Source organism: Nicotiana sylvestris, chromosome 1 (assembly GCF_000393655.2).
Source record: "Nicotiana sylvestris chromosome 1, ASM39365v2, whole genome shotgun sequence".
In the NCBI taxonomy this organism is placed as follows: Eukaryota; Viridiplantae; Streptophyta; class Magnoliopsida; order Solanales; family Solanaceae; genus Nicotiana; species Nicotiana sylvestris.
The window spans coordinates 6,085,548-6,102,479 of record NC_091057.1 but is presented as its reverse complement, the minus strand read 5'-3'; positions in this window follow the sequence as shown (position 1 = coordinate 6,102,479).

Below are 16,932 nucleotides of genomic sequence, written 5' to 3'. Positions count from 1 at the left end.
ATGACAAAGTAAACATTTACGGACATAACACAAATATTTAACACCACGCAAATTCAAAAAATTACACAGTAAAAGGAATTTATTTTATTTTTTGATTTATTTTGGAGTAGTTTTCGTAAGGCAAAAATCACGTGCTCACAATAGTTGCAGGGATACCGAAACGGGAAATAAGATTGGAGTGCACGAAATCTACCACAGCTTTCTTGGTGACAGACTTGAGAGTGATTGCTTCAACCCATTCCGTGAAGTAGTCGATGGCGACCAATATGAATCTGTGCCCATTTGAGGCTTTTGGCATGATCGGCCCAATGACGTCCATGCCCCAAGCAACAAGTGGCCAAGGAGCTAACATGGGATACGGTTCTATGGGAGGTGCATGAATCAAATCACCGTGCACCTGACACTGATGACATTTCCGAACAAAATTGAAGCAATATTTTTCCACGGTCATCCAGTAATAACTTGCTCGAAGGATTTTCTTTGCCAAAACATACCCGCTCATATGGGGTCTGCACACTCCTGCGTGCACTTCGTACGTGATTCTTCTGGATTCTTCGGCGTCAACACATCTTAACAAGTTGAGGTTCGGGTTCCTTTTGTACAAGACATCACCACTTAAAAAGAAACCACTTGCATGTCGTCTAATGGTTCTCTTTTGGTCCCCACTGGCTCGCTCGGGGTATTCTTTGGTTTTCAAAAATCTTTTGATGTCATGATACCTTGGCTGAATATTTGGTTCTGCCTCAACCGTATTACAGTAGCCATGCCTTTCCCTGATTTGGATTTCCAAGGGATCAATGTGGGCGTTGCCTGGGTATGGCAGCATCGAGGCCAAAGTAGCAAGCGCATCGGCTAGTTCATTATGGCAACGAGGGATGTACCTGAACTCTATTGACTTAAATTGCGTGCCATGATCTTCCACATGTTGCTTATAAGGAATAAGCTTGACATCTCGAGTTTCACATTCTTCTTGAGCTTGTCAGATAATCAGATCCGAGTCTCCCATGACTAACAACTCTTCGACATCTTGGTCGATTGCCATGATCATATCCATAATGCAGGCTTCATACTCGGCAGTGTTGTTTGTGCAGAAAAATCGAAGCCTGGCTGTGGCTGGATAATGCTGACCAGTGGGCGAGATCAAGATTGCCCCAATTCCAACACCTTTTGCGTTTACCGCTCCATCAAAGAACATTTACCAAGCATTGGTGTCTTCGAATATTGTCTCAGCTGAGTTTACTTCTTCGTCCGGGAAGTAGGTGTTCAAAGGTTGGTATTCATCATCGACCGGATTTTAAGCCAAATGATCTGCTAACGCCTGGGCTTTCATTGTCGTGCGGGTGACATAGACTATGTCAAATTCCGCAAGCAGGATCTGCCACTTTGCTAACCTCCCAGTGGGCATTGGCTTCTGGAATATGTATTTTAAAGGATCCAACCTGGTTATGAGGTAAGTGGTGTAGGCTTGCAAATAATGCTTTAGCTTCTGAGCGACCCAAGTTAAAGCGCAACAAGTTCTCTCCAAAAAAGTTTACTTGGCTTCATAACTGGTAAAATTCTTGCTTAGATAGTAAATGGCCTGCTCTGTCTTTCCGGTCACATCGTGTTGCCCGAGAACGCAACCAAAAAAATTTTCCAAGACTGTCAGGTACAAGAATAAAGGCCTCCCTGGCTCAAGACTGGCGGATTTGATAGATATTCCTTGATTTTATCGAAAGCTTCTTGACATTCATTTGTCCATTTGATTGTCCCATCTTTCTTCAGCAATTTGAATATGGGTTCACATGTGGATGTCAACTGAGTAATGAATCGGCTGATGTAGTTCAATCTTCCTAACAAACTCATAACATCTTTCTTGGTTCTTGGAGGAGGCAGATCTCGAATAGACTTTCTCTTTGTTGGGTCCAACTCGATGCCCCTCCGACTGACTATGAATCCCAAGAGCTTGCCGGAGGGTACCCCAAATGCACATTTGGCTGGGTTCAGCTACAAATCATATTTGCGCAATCGCTCAAAGAATTTTCTCAAGTCCCGAACGTGGTCGTCCTGAGTTTTGGATTTGATGATTACATCGTCCATATACACCTCTATCTCGTGGTGCATCATATCATGAAAAATGGCAGTCGTGGCCCTCATGTAGGTTGCCCCAGCATTCTTCAAACCAAATGGCATGACTCTGTAACAGTATGTACCCTAAGGTGTGGTAAAAGCTGTCTTTTCTGCATCTTCTTCATCCATCAACACCTGGTGATATCCTGTGTAACAATCCACGAAGGACTGTATCTCATGTTTGGCGCAGTTATCAACAAGGATGTGGATGTTCGGCAAAAGGAAGTTATCTTTGGGACTTACCTTGTTTAAATCTCTGTAATGCACACACACCTAGGTTTTTCCATCTTTCTTCGGTACTGGGACAACATTGGCTAACCATGTAGTGTATCGATCTACCCGGATTACCCCTGCTTTCAATTGTTCTTTGATCTTATCACTGATATCAGTTTTAAACTTTCTTTGCTTTTGCTGGACAGGGGGGCAATCAGGGTAAGTTGGCAACTTATGAACCACCAAATCAACACTTAGCCCTGGCATGTCATCATATGACCAAACGAACACATCTTTGAACTCAAGCAAAAGTTGGAAATATGCATCCCGGGTTTTCTCATCTGTGTAAATGCTTATCTTGGTTTCCTTGACTTCTTCAGAACTACCCAAATTAACCGTCTTAGTATCATTTAAGTTCGGCTTAGGTTTATTCTCAAATTGTTCCAATTCTCGATTTATTTCCCTAAAAGCCTCCTCTTCATCGTATTTCAGCTCTTGGTTTATTATCTCACAGTTAGCCATCGTATTTGAATCTAGGCATGAAATCCGCAAGCATGTCATATTATTTAAAGCCGCATTATTAGAATTGAAAGAAGAAATAAAAGAGAAAATAACGAAGATCAGAAGGAATAGAGGAAGATGCACGATGAAATATTGATTTCATTTCATTGAATTTGAAGATAACATGGTTTACATTGGAAATTAAAAGATAGGAAATTAAAGAAAACATCCAAGTTACACCCTGGAATAACTCGTGATGCAGAAAAAGTGGCAGGACTGGTCTACCGGGACTCCCGCTTGATTGGGAATGGCGTAGCCTTCCAATTCTGCAGTTTGGCATTAGGTCCCATATAAAGCACCTCAGCGGTTCTTAAGCCTTCCCCTAGTTGAACCATGTGGGCTTCATACAGTATCTTCCTCATGGCCCTATAGATTTCTTCGATTTCTTTGGCCGTAAAAGCCTTATCTTCCTCTTCCTCATAGTATTTCGGCTTGACAAATCTTCTATAATTATGCGACACCAGCTGAGGCAAGACCCAACCATCATTCTTTCTATCATCTGCCCATCTTACATCAGCTGGAGTAGGTCGGAAGCCTACTCCAAAGAACTTTTCACTGGCTGTCAGGGTGATAGGTTCAGCTATTCCTTGCAACGATTTCCCAAGCCATTTACCAGGTTTGTAGCCGTGCCTGATAATTTCTTTGGCCACCATGATTGATGCATTATAAAGGAAATGTTGAGGGCAAGGTTTTCCTTCTTCGCACTGATTAGCTAACACGATTTCAAAGGCCTAATAGACTATGTGCTCACTCCCCTCTCTTGCTTTAAGACACGGGACTGACGGGTCCCGATAAATTGATTGCTCATCTTCCCCGTGGACCACAATCTCTTGATCCTTGTGCTCGAATTTCACCATCTAGTGAATAGTAGAGGGTACAACCCCCGCTGCATGGATCTACGGCCTCCCTAAAAGAAAGTTGTAGGATGTGTCCATGTCTAGAACCTGGAAGGTTACTTCAAAGTCTACTGGGCCGATGGTCATAATTAGATCAATCTCTCCAATTGTGTCCTTTTTAATACCATCGAAGGCACGTATACAGACGTTGTTCGGTCAGATTCTTTCGGTACCGATTTCCATACGTTGCAGAGTTGAGAGTGGGCAAATGTCTTCCCCAGAGCCTCCATCCAACATAACCCTTTTCACGTAGTACCCTTCGCATTTGACTGTCAGGTGCAGGGCTTTGTTATGTGCGACCCCTTCTGGGGCAAGTCATTTTTGCTGAAAGAGAAGTTTCAACAGGCACATATGCTTCGTTAAGGGTCTTGATCAATACCTTTTGATGTTTGGTGGAGTTCATCAACAGAGATAACAAGGAGACTTGTGCAGGAAATTTTTGAAGCTGGTCGATCACCTCATAATCCGCCATTTTCATCTTTTGAAAGAAGGCCTCCGCTTCTTCGGCACTCACGGGCTTTTTCGATGGGAAGCGCTTTCTAGTGGCATTGTTCATCTCTTTCAAATTGAAATACTTTTCAGCCGGGTTATTTTCTTGAACTTCTCCTGAGATTTCTTTGCCTTTGTAAGTCACCACTGATTTTTTGTAGTTCCAAGGCACAACAGTAGGATCCGTCATGGGCTTTTGTGGTGCGCGGCCAATAACCACAGGCTCACTCAGCCTTGGTGGATTAATTGGCCCTCGCATCACATAAAATCCCTTGGTCACATACATTTGGGTTGTCTTATTCAGCTCGAATCTCTTGGGAGGACTTAAAGTCATCTTCTTTTCTTTGCGGCCTCGAGGGACATAGAGAACAACATCTTTGGGAGGCGTTGCCCCTGTTTCAACTTCAACTTTCTTCTCTGAATTCGGAGGGGTGGTTTTGTTCTTTTTCTCCCCTTTGTCTTGCTTCGGGGAAGATTTTGCTTTCTTTTCTACATCAGCGATGGCAATGATGGCCTTCAACGCTGGGTCAAATTCCTTATCCTCACAAATCATTTCGATTACCAGCCTGTTATTGTGGGCCGACAGTGGGTTATTAGTCACGTTGGGAATATCTTCATCCCTTAGCACTATCTTTCTTTGTTCTATCAAGTTCTCCACAGCTCTCTTCAGAGTCCAACAATCATCCGTGTCGTGCCCTTCTACCCCGAGTGATAGGCGCATCTGGTACCGACTCTATAAGCGAGTGATGTTGGGTTTTGCCTAATTTGAGGAACAGGCTGTAACAGACCCATTTGAACAAGCTTTGGTAACAATCTGGAGTAGGGTTCTCCAATTGGTGTAAAATTTGGCCTCTTGGGCGGTTCACGAGGGTGGAAATTGTTTTTTGGAGGCCGGGGGTTGTAGTGGTTTTGGTAAGGAGGCTGGTTTCTAGAAAATTGAGCTTCGTTTCGGTTGGCTTGTTGTTGTGGCTGGACATAAGTTTGAGAATTCATGACCGTGTATGGCTGAGGAGCATAGGCTACGTCTTGGTGGGGGTAATAGTGCTGCGGGGTTCTTTCTGAGAAAAGGTATCTGAGAGTACGGTGTTTTCTTGCACCCAACGCTGCCATGGATGTTTCTTCCTTTTTCTTGCCCTTCGCTACTCCCCCAGACCCACCCTGAATGGCTTGGGAGGTAGCTCTGATGGCGGATTGGCTGAATATTCGCCCTGTTTTCAACCCATTTTCAACCATTTTGCCAATTTTGATGGCTTCGGCAAATGGCTTACCCATTGCGGACATCATGTTTTGAAAATAATCAGCCTCTTGGGCTTGGAGGAAGACCGTGACCATTTCAATCTCGTCCATTGGAGGCTTTACCCTAGAGGCTTGCTCACTCCATTTGACAGTGTACTCTCAGAAGCTTTCCGAGGACTTCTTGTTTAGATTTGTCAATGAGTTCCTATCAGGGGCAATATCAATGTTGTACTGAAATTGCCTGACGAAGTCCCGAGCAAGGTCATCCTAGATATGCCAACGAGATATATCTTGAACCACATACCATTCAGACGCAATTCCGACCAAACTCTCTCCAAAGTAGGCCATGAGGAGATCTTCTTTTCCGCCCGTTCCTCGCAACTGGTTGCAATATCTTTTGAGGTGGGCAATGGGATCTCCTTGCCCATCATATTTCTCAAACTTCGGGGTTTTAAATCCTAATGGTAGATGCACGTGAGGGAACATACATAAGTCGGCATAGGATACACTTTTTTGTCCACTCAAACCCTGTATGTTTTTGAGACTCTGCTCCATGCTTCTCATCTTTCTCGCAATCTCCTCTTGCTCAGGGGTTTTGGTGGCTTTCTCTTGCCCTGTGGTGAACTCATACCTAGTTGGTTGGGAGTAAGTATAGGTGGGAAACTGTGTAGGTTCCAGTGGGAAAGATGGTGTTTGGAAGGTGAAGGATGATGGGTCAAAGCTGGGCCTGGGCAGTGTAGGCTGTGTCGTAGCCGAGTAAGGCGGAGCAGTGAAGATATTTGAAGGTGTTCCCACAAAGTTGGCGGAAATAGTAGGGTATCCTAGTGGGGTATTTGGATAGTTTATGGGGATGTTGGAGGTCCCACTTGCCTTGGGAAAAAGCTCAGTAGATCCAGGGATTGCACTTGGTGGTTCTCTTCCATTTGCCCAAGTGTCCTACATTTCCATCATGCAGATATGCAGTAAGCTGTTTTCCTCGGCAGCTGCCAATTTTGAAGTTGGAATGCCCGAGATCGGACTCTCATCCGTAATAGAACTGTTGGCAGAGTAATTTTGAAGACATTTCAACGCTTCCCTTCGACCTTGTGAAGTATGGATGCAAAGCCAGACTACCACAAAACCAACCACCTTTCTATAAAACCTGGGCTTAATAGTAGACAACAAACCGGTTAGTTTAAAGCAAATAACACATAGGTAATCGCACATTGGGGTGTGATGCACCTATACAATCAAATGTGTTTCTATGTGTTTCCCAACAGTTGCATGTTTCATCCCGACTTTACTTATTTTCCTCGATTTTCTCTTCTTTCCACTTCCAATCTTCCACTTTTTTTTCATCTCTTTTCTCGCTCTCTTTTCTCATTTTTCCTTTGATTTTTCTTCGATTCTCTTTTCGTCCTTTTTGGGTTTTTCTTCTACGTCTTTCTTTTCACATCCCTCTCTTATTGGAATTATTTACAAAATTATGACCGGATCCGATGAGGATTTCCTACGTATCACAACGCTGCGTGAATCAGATCATTACGTAGTACAAGAAAATAAATGCGAAAAATAAAGAAACAATTTTTTTGGGGGGAATTTTCGATTTTCATTAATAAAAACTCCTAAACTTTTTATTACAAAAGACTTGAAACTACTCATTTTCTTGGAAAAACTACGAAAAGACTCAAAATACACCAAAATACAGATTCGATAAGTGAAAAATTAGGAATACATTAATGCTTCGACTCCTGGGGCCCGTGGAACATAATTCGGTCTCTCCACGGGCCTATATGCAAGATCCCCTTGAAGCCGCTCCAAATCACTCATTTATCTAGCGGACAAATGTCATTACTGTAGCGAAGAAAGTGGTTCGAGTCATGTCCTCACATGCTTGGCATTTCATGACAATGTAGTCGGCATTGGCTCTAACCCTCTCTCGTATTCTACCCTTTTCCTGAAACAGACGCCCGACCTACTGATTCCTGGATTCTAATACCCGAGTGTCGTGATGGTTTTAATTTTGTTGCATTTATTCCTCCATCTGAGCCATCAGAGCATAACAATGTTCCCTATCAGCTTTAAAGTCTTTAGCCTGCTTGGTCGCCTCATTCTCAAGGGTAGGTAACTTTCTCTTCAGATTGGTGATTGTCCCTTTATATTTTCTTTTCATTTGATGCACAAATTGTGCCCGGCCTTCTGTGTTCTTTGCCAATTGGGCCCTGACTTTTGCTAGATTGGCTTCAGACTTTTCTAGGTCATCTTGACACTCAAGTGCTTTCTTTCTCAGACTGCTTATAAGCCTTTCGTCTGCTCGGCTTCTTTCCGAGTTTCTAGCAGCTATTCTCATTTTCTGGATTTGAGCTTTGAGGAGTTCATTTTCCTGAGTTAGCCTTTTCTTTTACCCTTCATCTACGACAGCCTGGATATTGTTGCAAAACTTGAGATCCTTGATTTGTCCCTCTAATTTACTTATTTTGGCCCTATAGCTTTCTTCTTTTGCCAACCAGCCCTACTGCTCCTGCGAGTCGTTGGTAAATTGTTGAACATGAGCTCTCTTAGCAGATCTCTCAGGAATCTGGAACCTTTTATTGAACCAAATAATGTACTTGGGGTCTACTTCACCTCTAGCTAGATCCCGCACCATAGTCTTAGGTTCAAGAAATCTACATTCATTCAACACTTTGCGAACTTTTCCTTCTGAAAATACAGCATTTGGGCCCAATTCGACGACATGTCTACTCAAATATTCATCATGGGGAATGGTTAAAAATCTTCCCAATTGACACAAAACCCTATGAGGAGCATATGGCTGGATGCTCCGGATGTCCATCAAGAGAAGATAACATACTTCGGCTGACATGTACACAACCTCTGCGACAGGGAGCCATCCGAACGCCCATTCACTTTTATTAGAAGTCAAAGAGCTTAAACATGCCAACCAAGCCTCGGTACCCTCGGGAAATCAAACACCCACCACTCGGCTTTTAAATTCTTTGATGCAGTTCAAACCGGTCATGCCATAATTCATATACCCGGCCTGGTGGCAGAGATGTTCCTGTATCCACAGCTGTACTAATAAGTTGTAACCTTGGAAAAACTTTCTGCCTTCTCGATAGATGGTCAAAGCTCCGTAAATTTCAGACAAAATCAAGGGAACTAGAGTGCCATTAGCTTTCTTGATTGCGACATCAGCCATTCCCACTAGGCCCAGTTCTATGTTGCGGTCTTTTCGCGGACGGATTATAACTCCCAAGAATGCTACTATAAAGACCAAGCCTCGCCTTGCGTCCCATTTATCTTTATTTCTAGCATAAGTCAAACCAGTGTTTTGTACTTCAAAGCCTTGGGGGTTACCATAGCGTTGATACAAGAACTGGAGAGTGCAATAACCTTCAGATAAATTTTTGTCCTGGATATCCCGACTAATACTCAGTAAATCCAGAAATCTGTGGGGAGATACCGTTCTTGGTGACACTAGATATCGACTTCTAAGGATTCCATTAAGGCCTGCATAACCCACAACTTCCTCCAGCATGGGTGTGAGCTCAAAGTCAGAGGAACGAAACACATTGCGAGTTGGGTCCTAAAAAGGTACTAAAGCTTCAATTATGTCCAACCTTGGCTTGATGTTCAACAGTCTGCCAAGGCCTCCCAGAACCTTTACCATAGTTTCTCTACTGCCTTTTACTAGATCATTCCACCACATGTGGAGCTGTAAGGGGGTCTCTTCAAGGGCTGTGAAGGGTTCAATTTCATTTGTGTTCATCCTGCATATTTATTAAGGTGATTTAATAACTCATTTTGACCCGAAAGAATAACACCATTTTTTCAAAATTTTACTTAAAAAAAACCCGATTTTACAGATACGGCCTTTCAACACTTTGGGGAAGAAGATTTTAAGGCTACGCCTGCTAACTGGTCGAAAAATAAAAAAAAAAGACCAAAGGTGGCTGCTCTTGCAAAAACAACCTTCCGGCATCCTTTTGGGGACATTTGGCTTGTTTTAAACAAGAATGGCATCACCCTGCTTATTTGTGACAAAAACTAAAATTTTGTTGTTTTTGGGCTATTTTTGCAAAAGAAAAGTTGGACCCGATGAGGGTTGCTTATATATCCCATACCTAGTGAGAATCAAACTAGCGTAGTTCGGGCAGATTTAAAAAAATGAAACAAAGCCAACTATTTTCAAAAACAAAATTCTCTTCGTTCTTCTTTTGTTTTTCAGAATTTTGGCAGAGTTTCAGTATATTTTTTGGACATTGATTTTTTTTCAAAAACAAACAATTATCTCTCTTAGCCCTCACATTGAATTTTCCTTTTTTCCAACTTTTCTCCTATTATCCATAAGCCAGTCAACATGCAAATCCGAAACAAATAAATGCACAAGTAGCAAGTAAGATGCATCAGGATGGTCTTTTCATTTCGGGTACACCTATTCTAGACAGACCTAACCCTTGTGTTGAGTCTCCAAAGTCAAATGCACGTGATGCAAACAAACGTTCCTACTAGGGATCCGACATGAGGTTTTGTTATACTAGGTTTAAAACCTGGGTGTATTGTTCTAGACCTGGCTTACCCAAGCGGACAACTCGAGCCGAGGGGGGGGGGCAGCGTACTGGGAATACAGAAGCTTCACCGGCTTTGCAACTTATTCGAACCTCGTTCTAAAATGGGATAAGACTCTAGACAGAAGAGAAGTCACACGAAGTGCACCCTTCTCCGTGATTTAGAAGACTCGGACAGAGGAAGGGTTTCGTAGCAGTTTATATACAATTCACAAAATATCAAAGCGGTAAAAGCATTTAGCACATTAGGCTCAAACATGTACAAAAATCAGATAATAGATAAAGCCGACTACAACAGCTATTCTAAGCTTGAATTCTTGAACCCTGAACCGAAGTTCTGGGTTCTTATCCCCAGCGGAGTCGCCAGAGCTGTCACACCTCTATTTTACACACCGAGGGTGGATATAGGGGATTTTTTCCATTTTAAGTGACATTATTCGAAATGGGATTATTTTATTTATTTTATTTAAAGTCGCCACTTGGAATATTTTAATTGGTGTCCCAAGTCACCGGTTTATTTTAAATCCCAAATCGAGGAAATTCGACTTTCCTTTTGAAGTCTGCGAACCAGAAATTCTGAATAAGGAATTCTGTTAACCAGGGGGAAGGTGTTAGGCATCCCCGAATTCCATGGTTCTAGCATGGTCGCTTAAACTATTATAATTGACCCATTATCTGATTTATTACATGTCTTAACCTATTGTGTATTTTAACTTATTAACCGCTTTTAAGAAGATTCAACATTATTTAAAATATGCCTTGAACCACACCACATGGAATGCACCCGTGATTTGCGACACGTTCTATTTAACGTTGTTGAGATTTGGATTTGGGTCACATGAAATGCACACCCGAATTTAGGAAAGGAATTTTTAAAAATAGCGCGCCTAAAGCAACTACGCACTTTCAACTTTGCGAGGGCCATGAAAAATTTAACTAAATGGCGCACCTCAATTTCTAAGGATTAATTATGTGAGGGCCGTGCATTTTGAGATTTTGATTCGGCATAGCGCACCTCGATTCCAGATCTAAAAAGAACTTGAACTAAATTTTGGAGGGCCATAAACTATGTCTTGCCAAATATAGCACGCTTCCAATCTACTTGTGTAAAAATCAATCAAAATATTAAGGGCCATAAACTAATTATTTTATCTACTACATCTCCCCTCAACTATTAGCAAAATCTAATTAATAACACTAGGTGAATTGAGATTTTACCTCTTTGCTTTTCAAGTCCAACTTTGATACTAGTTTAAAGAAAAACTTGCATCGAAGATAGGAGACAAATTTGGTTGTTTAAAGAAAAATGGTTCGTGCCATCTTCAGCAGCAAAATAAAATTGAAACGGGCGAGCCCAACATGAGAGGCATGCATTTCAACTTTGTGCAGCCTCATAAACCGAGGCCCAAAGAGTAGCCTAGCTCTTTTAGAAAAACTAAAGACTGAAGAAGGGAAGACTCGAGTTCGAGTTTCTAGGCCTGTAAATGGCATACCAGATCCAGAGTATTACCATGAACTTAGGAAGGGTTTTAATAACAAACAAATCAATTGATAATCATGCTTGAATCAGTCCAATGAGTTTCAGAAGACACTTATGAGATTTCCTCTTGACTTAAACCTTTTGTTCAATATATACAATTAACAAAACAAGATCTTATGGGATTATTAAATAAACAAACATGAATCTATCTCCAAACTAAGCATGTTTAACACATCACAAGCAAATCAGCACATAGCTTGACCCCTAGTCTATTTCCTTTCCTTTTGAACGTGACTTTATACTAATCAACACCTAAGAAGTATCAGTTACCCATTGTATGAACATAGCATTATATTATAACATCCACTTGAATTGCATAGTAGGAGAGATTTGATACATCATACCCTACTTAAATAGTAATAAACACAAAGTCCAACTACTGACTCGATTAACAAGATTTCATCAAGCTTTTGTGACAGTTCGAAATTAGGTACAAAAATAAAGTTCAATTATCACAAACCAACACCTAACTATAAGATATTTGATAAAAATATCTTCCTACAAGATACAAACCAAGTACAGCTCATAAAAGAGTCTTACAAATAACCAACAAGATACAGTGCATCGAATAAACTCAGAATCATGTAATTTAGGAGAAATGAAGCTAAAATAATGAATCAGAACATGCTGAACACATGCTTTAAACTTTCAGGTTTCATTTCATACTTCAAACCAAAGCTTCACATGAGGTAGAATTCAGAGAACATGTACCTGGGAATAAGGGGAAAGCAAAAGAAATGAGGAATCAGTAGAAAAGCAGCAACTGAAATCAATTTAGATCTCAGCAATACAACAGTAACCCCAGTAGCACAGCTCAAAAACCAAACTTTAAAGAACCCGAACTCAAGCCATTATAACCAAGGTGCAGGACTTTGACATTTTCAGAAGCTTTAATAACCAAACGAAATCAGAAGACTCAAAATAAGCAGAATTTGAGCAGTTTTCAAACAAATGATGCAAGGAATTCAGAACCTTTTTTTTCAAGAATTCAGTCATTTTAGCTTTTCGATGTTTTAAATCCCTAAAAAAATCACTTTTGAACCAAAAGTAAGGATGCCTTTATAAGAAAGGTTTTAGGGTTGTAGAAATGAGATAAGTTTTGCACATAAGACCTTTTGAAATTTTCATTTTTGCTTAAGTATCCTTAGTGTAAAAACCAAATTTTCAGTCTAGTCCCAGGCCAACTTCTGGGAAGCTTCCTATTTTAGTTATAGAGAGATGCCCTACTTAGATTTCCTAGATTACCCCCTAATACCCCCGTTTTTACCTCAGAAAACTCATGGATCATGGGTCAAATTGACCAAATGGTTAAACCAAACATGGGCTCAATTCTGACCCAATAACCTAAATCAAACCCCTCTTGGAATGAAGTCTGAAATGGCTTCGAAGCCCAAACAACAAAATGAAACCAACTAAATCAGTAACAAAAGAAAACACAAACGATTCCAAAAACTAAAACCTAAAATAATTGATTGATTAATTAGCACAAATGGGCAGGAAATTAACTAAGTTAATAAATTAAAATAACCTAATTAAACTAAACTAAAGAGACTAACATAAAATATGGGGGAAATCAGAAGCTTAACTATGACATTAGTAAAACTCAACCAACCAAGAAAATCGGAGAAACAAGCTTTTTTTACGGTTTTTAAAAAAAGAAGTAGAGGGAACAAAAAAACAGAAAACAACTCAAACTCCGAAATTTGGTCAAGTTTAAAATAAAGGAAAAAAAGAAGAGGAACAAAAGGTGAAATGAAACCAAAACGGACCCAAAAATGAAGTGAAACTCACCGATTAAACTTGATATTGTACTTGATATCCTGACTCACACAGAATTGATGCTAGTCGCTTGTTCTCTATCAAGAACGAATGAAGGGCATCAGTTTTGCAGTGAATCAGCCCTCTCATCATGAGAAACACAAGCCTGGGTCGATGCATGCCGCCAGGTTCAATAGGAATTGGTTTTGAACTTTTAGGGCTCGAACTCGGATTTAAGATTCGAGGAGCTCTGAGTAGGTTCGAGGGAAAACAATGATGGATTAGGTATGAGAGGGTCATGAGGTCCTGTGGTGTTAATTTGGGGTCATTTGGGACCGGCGCCGCCATCAGAGATGGCAAGGATTTAAGGGCGGCGCTCTAGGGTTCGTGGTCTGAAAGGGGAGACGAAGTGAGAGATGAGTTGGGGGGGGGCAGTGTTCAGACACTTTTATACTAGAACAGACCCTAGTTCACAACTGTTGGATTAAAGGGAGATCAATGGCTCAGATTAAAAATGATCGAAACGGGGTCGTTTGGTTCTGAGCGTAATTTGGACCGGGTTGGGGACGGATTTGGGCCTGTTTGATTGGGCATTTGGACGAGTTTCAGGGAGTTCAATTTGTTCTTGGTGAATCCTAATTGATTTGGCCCAAAATCTAATTTCCTAACTCTTTTGTTCTTTTTTTTTTATTTTTAAAAAAACTTTTTCTTTTCAAAATTGAAAAAATTAAAAATGAAAATCTAAATTAATTCCTAACACAAATTATACTACCAAACTAAATTAATTAATTCTAAATAATAATTATCACAAATAATTAAATACCAAATTAAAAGCAAACTACCAAAATTTGAAGCTAAAAATCAAAAAATGCAAAATAAGTTATTTTTCGTGATTTTTCCATTTTTGTAAAACACTAATTTACTAATTAATCTAAAAAATGTAAAATGTGATATTTTTGGTATTTTCATGTTTCAAATAAAACTTAAACATGCACAAAAATGCAAATAATTAAATAAAATTTTACAAAAGTTCTTAAAATGGAAAATAAGTAACAAAATCTATTTTCTTGGGACTTTATAGGAGTATTTCGTATAGGGCAAAATCACGTGCTCATAGTGGCTGACACCTTGAGTCACCGGGCGGAGAGTTTGGGGAGTTTGGCATATTTACTAGCATCAGAGAGGCCTACGACGATGGATGTTCAGGCCTTAGCCAGTCATTTTTTGAGATTGGATCTTTCGGAGCCTAGTCGGGTTCTAGCTTGCGTAATTCTTTGGTCTTCCTCATTGGATTGTATCAGGGGACGACAATATGATGACCCTCATTTGCTTGTCCTCAAGGACAAGGTTCAGCACGGTGATGCCAGAGATGTGACTATTGGAGATGATGGGGTATTGAGGATGTAGGGTCGGATTTGTGTGCCCAATATTGATGGGCTTCGAGAGTTGATTTTAGAGGAGGCCCATAGTTTACGGTATTCCATCCATCCGGGTGCCGCGAAGAAGTATCAGGATTTGAGGAAGCACTATTAGTAGAGGCGGATGAAGAAAGACATAGTTGGATTTGTAGCTAGGTGCCTCAACTGTCAGCAGGTGAAGTATGAGCACCAGAGACCGGGTGGGTTGCTTCAGCAGATAGAGATTCTGAAGTGGAAGAGGGAGCAGATCACCATGGACTTTGTAGTTGGACTCCCACGGACTTTGAAGAAGTTTGATGCTATTTGGGTGATTGTGGATCGGCTGACAAAGTCCGCTCATTTCATTCCTATGTGTACTACTTATTCTTTGGAGCGGTTGGCAGAGATTTATATCCAGGAGGTTGTTCGTCTGCATGGTATACCAGTTTCCATTATTTCAGATAGAGGCACTCAGTTTACATCACAGTTTTGGAGGGCCGTTCAGTAGGAGTTGGGTACTCGGGTGGAGTTGAGCACAACATTTCACCCTTAGAAGGACGGACAGTCCGAGCGCACTATTTGAATTCTTGAGGATATGCTTTGTGTATGTGTGATTGAGTTTGGGGGGTCTTGGGATCAGTTCTTGCCATTGGCGAAGTTTGCTTAAAACAATATCTATCATTCCAGCATTTAGATGGCACCGTATGAGGCTTTATATGGCAGGCAGTGTAGATCTCCAGTGGGTTGGTTTGAGTTGGGTGAGGCCAGGTTACTGGGCACAGATTTGGTTCAAGATGCTTTGGAGAAGGTTAAGGTGATTTAGGATAGACTTCGTACAACCCAATCCAGACAGAAGTGTTACGTGGACCGAAAGGTTCATGATGTTTCCTATATGGTTGGAGAGCGGGTTCTGCTTCGGGTCTCGCCTATGAAGGGCGTTATGAGATTTGGGAAGAAAGGGAAGTTGAGTCCGAGGTTTATTGGCCCTTTTGAGATATTGAGGCGTGTTAGGGAGGTTGCTTATGAGCTCGCCTTACCTCCCAGCTTGGCAGGAGTTCATCCGGTATTTCATGTTTCGATGCTCCGGAGGTATCACGGTGATTCGTCGCACGTGTTGGATTTCAGTTCAGTCCAGCTGGACAAGGATCTATCTTATGTTGAGGAGCTAGTGGCAATATTGGATAGGCAGGTTAGAAAGCTGAGGTCAAAGAATATTGCATCAGTGAAGGTTCAGTGGCGGGGTCAGCCGGCCGAGGAGGCGACTTAGGAGACCGAGTAGGATATGTGCAACCGTTGCCCTCATCTTTTCACTACTTCAGGTATGTCCCTATGCTCGTTCGAGGACGAATGAATGTTTAAGTGTGGGAGGATATAACGACCCAGCTAGTTGTTTTTAGAATTTATGCCCCGATCCCCTATTAACTATTTTCCCCAAGTTTATTTCTGCTATTTTGATTTGCCGGGATGTTCGGTTTTTAGTTTCGGAGAGTTTTGGGACACTTAGTCCCTAAATGAGAGCTTAAGTGTTGGAAAGTTGACCATAGTTGGAACAGTGTGAACACGGGCTTGGAATGGAAATCCGATGGTTCCATTAGCTCCGTTAGGTGATTTCGGGGTTAGGAGCATGGTTGGAATGTGTTTTGGAGGTCCGTAGCTAATTTAGGCTTGAAATGCCGAAGTTTGAATTTTTGAAGTTTCCGATTTGATAGTGAGAATTTGATTCCAGGGTTGGAATATTCCGAGAGTTGCAGTAGTTACGTTATGTCATTTGGAATGTGTGTACAAATTTTTAGGTCATTCGGACGTGTTTTGGTTGGGGTTTTGATCGAAAACGGATTTCAAAAGATTTTAGAAACTAAGGCTTGAATCCGATGCATTTTGGTTGTTTTGATGTTGTTTGAAGTGTTTTGAAGATTAGTACAAGTTTGGATAAGGTTTAGGGTATGTTGATGCCTTTGGTTGAGGTCCTGGAGGCCTCGGGATGAATTCGGATGGTTAACGGAGGAAGTTTTGGAGTTTAGGTTGCTGCAGTAGCTGGTCTTCTAGTATTTTCTCATTTGCAGTTTGGGGACCGCAGATGCGGAGCCGCAGAAGCGGCTATTACACTGCAGAAGCAAACTTTTGGCCATTTCTCCAGGAACAGCATATGCGGTATATTTTCTACAGATGCAGTACAGCAAATGCGG